General features: G+C 40.6%; 1 non-coding gene across 1 annotated transcript; it reads left to right on the top strand.

Annotated features, from left to right (window-relative positions):
* Positions 1–791: 791 nt before the first annotated feature.
* On the top strand, positions 792–898 carry LOC122094578. Its single transcript, XR_006144893.1, has one exon. It is a non-coding gene; the product is annotated as a small nucleolar RNA R71 (small nucleolar RNA).
* Positions 899–10,344: the final 9,446 nt, after the last annotated feature.

Below are 10,344 nucleotides of genomic sequence, written 5' to 3'. Positions count from 1 at the left end.
CTTGAGGGGAGTGGCACTGTGATTCTGGAAATATTCTGGGTTCCAGGAAATATTCTAGGAATATTCTCCATTGATCTCGGAGGTGTAAGTCATGAGAGGGGTGGACGCCTCTGATGACGTGTAATGGATAGAGTCCTTCCCCAGTGATCAGGGATCGCATCCCTTGAATGTAGGAGTGGATGCGTACATGTTTCTGGGTGCCTTACTTGACCGTGCCGAGCCAAGGTGATAGGTTAGTCGAGCCGAGGTGACTGGTAGCATGGCCTGATGAGATACTGAGGTGGTAGTATGGCATGATAGAGGGCTGAGGTGGTAGCACAGCTTGATGGAGGGCCGATGTGGTAGCACGGCCTGATGGAGGGCCGAGGTGGCAGCATGGCTTGATGGAGGGCCGAGGTGGTAGCACAGCCTGATGGAGGGCCGAGGTAGCAGCACAGCTTGATGGAGGGCCGAGGTAATAGCACGGCTTGATGGAGGCCCGAGGTGGTAGCACAGCCTGATGGAGGGTCGAGGTGGTAGCACGGCCTGATAGAGGGCTGAGGTGGTAGCACTGCTTGATGGAGGGCAGAGGTGGCAGCACGGTCTGATGGAGGGCCAAGGTGGTAGTACAGCCTGATAGATGGCTGAGGTGATAGCACGGCTTGATGGAGGGCCGAGGTAGCACGGCCTGATGGAGGGCCGAGGTGGTGGCACAGCTTGATCAAGGGCCTAGGTGGCAGGTCAATCTTCTATTTAGGTTTGCATACATGCTTCAGTTGTGCTGAGGAAGGGGACATATTTTGCCTCATCAAATTCCATGGTGACGGCATTCCTGAAGGAGGTCCTTAAATCTCTCCATAAATTTGGAGAATGACTCACTAGGTTTCTACTTGAATTGAAGAATGTCACTCCTGAGTTTATTGGTTTTATGCAAAGGAAAGAACTTTTTCAGGAAGGCTATAGTAAATCCATCCCATATGGCAATGGAATTGGTAGGCAGACCATAGAGCCATTTCTTAGCTTGGTCCTTAAGCGCAAAAGTTATGAACCTTAATTTTAAAGCATCATCAATCAACTGTTGGACCTTAATCAGAACACAAACCTCCTCAAATTCCCTAAGGAATAGGTATACATCCTCAGAGGGCAACCCATGGAAGTGGGGCAACATAATGATGTACTGAGATTTGAGCTCAAAACTATTACCCTGGGCTTATGGTAGAACTATGCAGGAAGGTTGGGCTGCTCTTGTAAGGTAGAACCTATCTTTCAGAGATTTAGGTGGAGGGTTTGGCTGTTGGTCTCCCATATTGAAAGGTATTGATGAGAGTATAGGTATAGGGTCACTCCTTGTTGGATCTCTTCTTTTTAATCAATTCTTAGTATTACATACCCCTTAGCACTCATGCAACAGAAATCTACCCACAACTAGAGTAAGACAAGCACAAATGAATGGAAAGAAAAACTTTTTTTTAATTTTTTTAATTTTTTTTTTTGGATTTTTTAGAGCTTACTGATAGGGATCCAGGGTTGTTCAATTCAATTCCTAAGGTACTACTACAGGGCAAAACATGTCTTTATCATAATGTGAGGCTTGGCGACCTCCACCGATACAACTATTATTGCAAGTTGTTCTTCTTAGGAATTCAAAAGAAGAAAAAGAAAAACAAAACAAAGCAAACAAAACACTTCGATTTACCAAAAGAAAATGAAAAATAACATGGAACTGTCTCCTCAGCAACGGCGCCAAAAACTTGTTAGGATTTAAAATGTAACCACAAGAATACGAATCATTGTAGCTAACGGGTTGAACACAAGTTGAGCAGCCACTTTATTTTAGGCTTCTTCTAGTAATGCAAAGTGCACATATTCATTATGGTGATCTAATTCTAACTATCGACCTAACACAAATGCATCTGAAAGCGACCTAACCATTCACATCTTGAAATTTAAATACTCAAATCACGCAATTAAAAAGAAAATAAAAGTGTTGAAATAAAAAGTGTTGAAAAGTAAATAAATAAAATAAAAAAGGAAAAAAGCAAGAGAAAGACACACAAGTAGGTATCTCTACTTAGCCTGAGGGATACACCATAAACAATATGAGTTTTTCTACTTGACCAGAGAGTACTCTTACAAGGGCTTTTCTAGTTGGCTTTTGGGGAAGGGGACGCAATATAAATAATCAAAGTAAATAGATAGTTCCATAGCTAGAGAGGGGCAAAGCCAACCCATAATCTAGCCATGAACCTTGCAGGAAAGGGAAAGTAATAATGTAAAACTGAAAATTAAATCCTACTTTAAGAAGAAAGGATAGCAAGAAGAGGGAATGAGAGGGGGGTGAGAAGACTACTGAAGGAGCCTACTTACTTGAATTTGAATCCTTGGACTGAAAACTTGATCGATTTGAGATACTACCAGCACTTAAAATCAGATCTGGAATAAACCAAAACTGAAATTTCTAGTACTAAAGAAAACAAATCTGAAGAAAAATTTTGAACTTGAAAGAAATGCTCCATAACTAAGTCTAGAACTAAAACTTGAAAATAACAACTTCAATTGCTTAAACAATAAAAATAAGAGACTGAATCAAAAACAAAGTGTTTGCATTAATTGAATAAAAAGAACTTACAAAAGTGTTTAAAGCAAAAACCTAGAATTAGAGCTAGAGAAAGAGAGAGAAAGAGTAACTAAAAAAAAAAAAAACTAAGAAGAGAAGTAGAGAGGAAGAGAGGGACCACCCTTTAGGGTTTTATGGACTCCACTTTATCGGGAATAGGGGACAGAGGAGGACGGCCAAGGGTGGATCCCCTTGGACGATTTTTTGGTGAGGCGGAGGAGAGAGAAGAGAGAGAACCGTAGGAAGTAGAAGGTTTTTTTATTTCTTACCTTTTTTTCCTATTTTTTCTCTTCTTTTTTTTTTCCTTTATCTCGCTCTTCTTGCACAAGAAACCCCCTTGTCGATTTTTCTTGCTTGGATTTGGACAATATTCTATTTTAATAGGAAATTCCATCCACGCCTTTGTCTCTTTTTTTTTTCCTATTTTTTCTCTTTATTTTATCTCTCTCTTCTTCAAACTGGCACACAACCATCTTGGCCGACCTTCTTTAAGTGATGAGTAGGAGAGGGAAAATCTTCTAAAAAAAAACCTAAAAAAAATGGCAACCAAGAGGTTTGAACTTGAGACCTCCTAATAAGGAAGCGATTTTACACACCACAACTCACCAACTACGCTGGGCAGTTGTTATCAAAAACAAATCTTCAATCACTTAAGGGTGTGCTCCATCAATCCTTGTTGGTATTTAGAATATTCCTTATACCCCTGGGACAACTGCAGATGGGCTAGTTCTGCATCTCGTTTTAGTTCTGATCCATTATTCTTTTTCTGGCCCGAAAAGAATAATTATTTGTACAGGTGACCAAATGGATGTATACTTTTAATTTAACATGTCCATCTTGTTCAGAATTTTGTCCTCTTCACAACCAAGAAAAGAAATAGGACCTCTTATGTGTAAAATTGGAGATATAGCACCCGATATTCCTTAAGGCCTTGAAAATATAAAACCCACAAAAAAAGAGTAAAACCCAAGGTAGCTCCATTCTAAATATGTAAAATACATATTTTACTATCCTAGATTTCACACATAAATGTGCTCATCAGGCATCAACAAACCTATTGTTATCTCTCTGGAAGTATTCGAATGAGATCTTCTCAACGTGTCCAGTCACCTCTTCTAGATGTTCTTGATATGGCTTCAACTATTCATTTCTAGTTTTTCACTTTCCCTGTGTCTAACAGATGACGATGAATGAATCACCATAAACCTTGATCCTTTTCACTCCAATAGTCAAAGCAGTTTTGAGCCCCAAAGCACAAGCTTCATATTCGACAATATTGTTGGTACAAGAGAAATCGAGATGGAATGATGAACGCAAATAAAGACCGTCAGGAGTGACAAGCAATATTCCCACACCAAATCCCTTCTAATTAGCTGCTCCATCAAAGAATAACTACCATTCATTAACTGTGTCTTCTTCCTCTATTACGGTGATTCCTTTATCAAGAAAGGCATCATCCAAGGATCTTCCATCTTCTGTGGGGTGGGCAGCCAAATGATCGGCTATGGCCTACCCCTTGATAGATTTCTGAGTTACATAGGTGATGTCAAACTTTGATAGTAAAATCAACCAGCGAACCATCCTTCCGGCTAGGGTTGGTTTCTTGAAGAGGTATTTGAAGGGATCCATGCTTGAAATCAAGTGCACTGGATAGGAAACCATGTAGTGTCGTAACCTTTTCATTGCCCAAATCAACGCCGCATAAGTTCTTTCCAAAGTTGTATACCGTGTCTCATATTCTAGGAACTTCTTGCTAAGGTAGTATATGGTATGTTGTGCCCCTTCTTTTATCTCCTTCTATGCTAGCAAAGCGCCCATGAAATATTCTCCCATAGATAAGTACAAGAGAAGTGGTTCTCCTTCCACTAGCAGTGTCAATACTGGTGGGTTCATGAGGTATCCTTTGATTTTGTCAAAAGCTTATTGGCATTGGTCATTCCATTCCGTGGGTTGATCCTTCTTCAACAGCTTGAAAATTGGTTCACAGATTGTAGTCAACTGAGCTATGAATCTGCTAATATACTGGATATGACCCAAAAATCCTTGTATTTGCTTCTCAGTCTGAGGTGTGGGCATTTCTTGAATTGCCTTGATCTTGATAGGGTTAACTTCAATGCCTCTCTCACTCACCAAGAATCCTAGTAACTTTCCTACTGTTGCCCCAAATACACACTTCTGAGGGTTGAACGTTAGCTGATACTTCTTGATTCTTTCAAAGAAACTCCTTTACTATCATGTCATCCACATAAACTTCCACATCTTTGTTCATCATGCCATGTAATATGGCCATAGCATCATTCTTCAGTTCAAAAGACATCACCTTTTAACAATAGGTTCCCCACAGAGTGGTGAAGGCTATCATCTCATGATCTTCTGGGTGTATGCTTATTTGGTTGTATCCCGAGAATCCTTCCATAAATGATAACAAAGCATGCCCGTCGTATTATCCACCAATACATCAATGTGAGATAATAGGAAGTCATCTTTAGGGCTCACTTTGTTAAGATCTTAGAAGTCCACGCACATTCGTACCTTGTCATCTTTCTTTAGTACTGGTACAATGTTAGCCAAACATTGGGGATACTTCATCACTTGAAGAAACCCTGCATTCCACTGCTTCACAACTTCTCTGATTTTCTCACTCCATTTTAGCCGCATTCTTTAAAGCTTCTGCTTTATCGGTTTTTCCCTAGGGTAGGTCAACAATCGATGCTGCACGATGTTCGAGTCGATACCAGGCATGTCCTTATAAGACCAAACAAAGACCTCGGTGAATTCCTTCAAAAGACTAATCATCTATTTTGCTTCTTCATCATCAAGGGTAGCGCCAAGTTTTACCACTCGAAGGCATTGGTCGATTTCTAAATTAATAACCCGAGTATCCTTACGGATGGGTTGGGCTTTCTTTGGTTTGCATTGTTTTATTGATTCTTGATATTTATTAAGATCGTCATCAGAAAAAGAAGGCAAGTCATACTCGAAATCAGAAATTTCATTCATGAAAGGAGTGACAAACTCGACATACAAGGACTCTGGACTCTCCTCGAGAGGGGAGGCCAACACGAAATCATAAACAACAGACTCGACTACAAACTTGATAACTGGCTTGATGCTTTTTTCAAGAGTATTTAGGCTGGTTAACTCAATAGCATGAGCAAACTTGAAGTTTTCTCTAATGGTTGTCCAGTTCAGGAGCAGTTCAGTGGCTTGATGGATAAGGATGTGTGGCAAAGTGCCTTCTTAATCTTCTGAAAAAGTTGTTGCTATTTCTTCAATGACGCAGTGGTTCTTCAGGATGGATGCCTGCTTCTTCACAAATACCAACTGATCAACCTCGTGTTCTTGTAAAGTCCATCTTTTCAAGCCTCTTGAGAGATGCCATCCCGATGCCTCAGTCACATCTTTCACCACCTTCATGGACCTTCCTATTGCAATTGATTTGGGCACAGTACATACAAACCATCATTCTCTATGCTCTTCTTTGCTTCGTATATGCACTTCTTCCTCTGAAAGGACAAGGCTTGAGCTCATATTTCTTGGGCTCTTGGTTCTTGTAAGAGGGAGCAAATGTAGCTTTTCAAATCAATAGGAAGTGGCAGACTCTAGGTGAGCCTTATCTTCTTTTTCCATTCTCATTACAGGAGGACTCGAGGACTTGGTGCCTCTTTTGATTGGATCAATATTGTAGGGTCATCAGAGGAAGACCCAATCTTAATCAGTGCAATTTTTACTATCCCGGTGATGTAACTATCTTGATCACTTTCTTTGACTAGCATTTTCTATTTTTCCACTTCATGAGTCACCCAGTCGAACTCGTCTTGGAAAAATACTTTAAATCTTGGTTGTATCTTTGCGGTGGTTTCATCAAACCATGGCTCCACATTTTCATAGAAATAGAAATCCTCTCCTTCTTTTACAAAATACCCATTGAGAGTAAGATAGTAAGAGATGGAGATCTTCCTAGTCATCCTCAACACTTTCTGCCCTTTGGTGGTCAGAGGAGTGTACTCAAGACCATTCTTCCCCTTGTTCACCACCAAACTAGGCTGCTTTGGAACTCCGTGATGATATTTACCTAGCCCCATACTAGGAAAATATTGCATATTCTTCATCATTTGATTCACTAGTGGGGCTTTATAGTTAGTTGGGATTTTCTCCTTTGGAACTTCTTCAATGGCTGCATAAGTTGTGTCTAATTCAAAACCACTTAGTTGGACTTCTTGGTCTTGTTCTTCAACATTTTCAATATTGGCCAAGGTATTAACCACTTTGGGATCTCCAACTACTGTGATCACCTTTCCTTTATGAATGAACTTCATTTTTTTATGGAGACTAGAGGACACTGCTTTCGCATGGTGCAACCAAGGCCTTCCCAAGAGAAAGTTAAAAGCTATCTGTATATCAATGACTTGGGAATCAATATCAAACTTTACTGGGCTAATCTTTATGGCAAGGGTAAGGATGTGAAGGATCTTCCTCTTGGTATTGTCATATGCCTATATGGTTTGGATAGTCGGCCTCATTTCTTCCAGGTTAATGCCAATATTCTTTTCCGATTTCAATGGTAGCACATTCAAAGCGGACCCATTATCAATAAGAACCTAGGTAACGACCTTGTCAAGACATTTTACTGTGATGTGGAGAGCTTGATCACGCTGGATCCCTTTGGGAAGCTCTGAATCCGAGAACATCAAGGATTGCACTGCATATGTTGCCCTTACTATATGTGCGAGATGTGCCAAATTTTTCTCGATTGGCACTTGTACATTGGTGAGAGACTTCAAGACTGCTACACGGTGTGTGGGGGATGCCATCAACAATCCCCAAATTGAGATATTCACTTGGGACTTCTTGAGTTGAGCCAAGACTAGGTTCTCCAGCGCGTTCTTCAAGCTGCTAGTTCCGACCTCAGTAGCCCTTGACTATTCTACTGCTAGAGCCTTGCCCTTGTAGACTTTTTCACTTCTAGTTTCCATCATGTTGACAGGTTTCTTCATAATAATCTCTGTGGGATAACAATCTTCATCATCACTATTTGTTATGGTGATTATCCCCAGCCCAATCTCAAGAATCCATTTCTCGAACGTTCCAGAAGGAGGCGACCATGTAGATATCTAACCCACCCTGGAGCTCACTGAAGAGGCACTATGCCATAGCAAACAGAAGGAAAGAGTGGATTATCTATTCAATGTTACCTAGGTTCACCCTTAAGTCCGCCCTCATCCAACGGGCACTGATCACACCTAGGCAGGCATGCGTCTGGTCCATCTGAATCTCAATACCCATCAAATTCGTAAATTTCCATGCGATCAAAGTCGCAAGTCGCAGGAAGGGATAGGGGCCTCCCCTCGAAGGTTATACTCATCATAGCATAAAAATATAGGGGTGTGATAGTGATCTCACCTATAGGGAGATTAAAGGAATGGGTGCTAGGCCACCACTGCTCCACCAAAGCTCCTGTCAATGCCGAGCTGAAATTCCTGGTCTCCAGTGAGACCAATCGGCTCAAGAAAGTGGAATCTACTTGCCTGTGTGGAAGTATCTTGTACCATTCCCAAACCGTGTTTGGGTGACCGTACCTAGCCAATGTGGGGGGTGTTCCCCCATTGTGCCTCTAAAATAAAAAAATGAATAAAAAATTAATACAAAAAATATACAAAACTTAAAATGAATAAAAAAATATAAACGAATAAGGGAAAGGACTTACCCATGGGCCCCACAAGGAGTTACATATGTGGTCTCGGGTCTTGTGAAGTGTCCGCCCAATGTACCAATCTGCGGGACCATCATCCTCTTGGGAGGATGTACCACAGCTCTCTCCACCACTCAACCTGATTTCTCCTAGAGTCCTTCTCTTTCTTCTTTTGGCCATATTTCCCAAAAATTATAAGGAACCCCAAGAAGTTTCACAATTTGTAAAAAGGCCTGGAAAGACTTCAAATTCTCTAAATGGCCCCCTCCTCAAGAACTATGAAGATCTTCAAGGAGAAGATGAAGAACTTCAAAGAAAATTCAAAGATCTTCAAAAAAAAAATGAGGAAACCTGAAGAAATGCAAAAAACTTTGGATCTTCAAAGAAACTCAAGAACCCGAGCTCACTCACTCACGAATCATTCCGAACTCAAGAAAATCAGAATAGGGAATGAACAGGAGGGGGGGGACCATTTTATGGTTAAAAAATTTGTTTTCCCAAAAAAAATAAAAAAAAAATTCTTGATTCTGATTCAAAGGTGCAAATTAAAGATCTTACCACAAAAATGCCAAATTCAAAATAATTTGTGAGGTGAAGGAAAATTATCACATAAAAAGGGAAAGCTAAAAACCAAAAGTTAAGATTGAAGATTCGAAATCAAAAGCCAAAAATCAAAAGTCAAGATTTAAGATTCCAAATCAAAAGCCAAAAATCAAAAGCAAAAATTCAAGATTCCAAATTAAAAGCCAAATTTCAAGATTCCAGGGCCTAAATTTAAGGTTCCAATCTCATGACTCGAATTCAAGAAATTCAATCAAGGAAAGAAAAGAATCTCATTGACCGCCCCAGGTGGCCCAATCTCATTGAACCGGCCCTAGGTGGCCCAATCTCATTGAACTGGCCACAGGTGGCCCAATCTCTTTGAATCGGCCCCAAACCGGCACATGGAAGCCCGACCAAGGAAAAGCCAAGAATCAAATATTTTTGTCTTTTACAAGATTGAAAGAGCAATGAATTTCTTTCTTCTAATCAATGCTCCCAGATAGCCTAGATTGGTTCGAAAGACCCAGCCTAGAGACAAAATCCCTTAAACTGGCACATGGAAGCCCAACTAAGGAAAATCCAAGAATCATATATTTTTACCTTTTGTAAAATTGAAAGAGTACCAAATTTCTTTCTTGTAATCGGCAGTGCCAGATAGCCCAGATTAGTTCGAAAGACCCAACTTGGAGACCAAATTCCCTAGGCCGGCACATGGAATCCCGGCCAAGAAAAATTCAAGAATCAAATAGTTTTTCTTTCACAAGGTTGAAAGATCAACAAATTTCTTTCTTGTAATTGATGAGACCAGATAACCCAGATTGGTCCGAAAGAACCAGCCTGGAGACCAGATAGCCCAAGTTGGTTCGAAAGACCCAGCTTGGAGACCAGATATCCCTAGACTAGCATATGGAAGCCTGGCCTAGGAAAAGTCAAAGATCAAAGTACTAACATCTTTAGTAGGATTGGAAGAGTAGCGAATTTCTTTTCTACAATCGACAGCCCAGGTAATTCCTAAACTTTAGAGTAATTAAGAGATATTACCTGTTGCATTTTCAACTTTGTCATTGATGAGCAAGATGACGACAGTATATACTCCGGGTGACAAAATGTGATAGTTCATTTCTTTTCCCTTTACCTATTGGCACAGGCCTCGGCCAAAGATGGGCATTCTTTAGACAACCAATTTTATCACCCTCCTCCGGCTACGATGACTTACAGATCTTGGATGCAATCTTTCACTTTTGATTGATAGAGATGACAAATGACTGAGGTAACTATTCCCAGAAGCATCCTATACTTACCCCAAAATTCTCAAAAATCCCGTGCGAGAGAAAAGAAGGGTCCAATTATGACATTTCATATAAGAAAGAATTCAGTCCTAGGTGACCGAACTTAGGGGTATCAATCGGTCGGGCCAGTCTGGTCTTGATCAGGCTTAATCGGGCTTAAAAACTTTCAAAGGCTGCACCGTATCCACCCATTTAACTAATCGGGCTTAGTTAGTGAGGGTATG

The sequence above is a fragment of the Macadamia integrifolia genome, chromosome 11, assembly GCF_013358625.1.
Source record: "Macadamia integrifolia cultivar HAES 741 chromosome 11, SCU_Mint_v3, whole genome shotgun sequence".
Classification (NCBI taxonomy): domain Eukaryota; kingdom Viridiplantae; phylum Streptophyta; class Magnoliopsida; order Proteales; family Proteaceae; genus Macadamia; species Macadamia integrifolia.
This window is presented reverse-complemented; position numbering and strand designations above follow the sequence as displayed.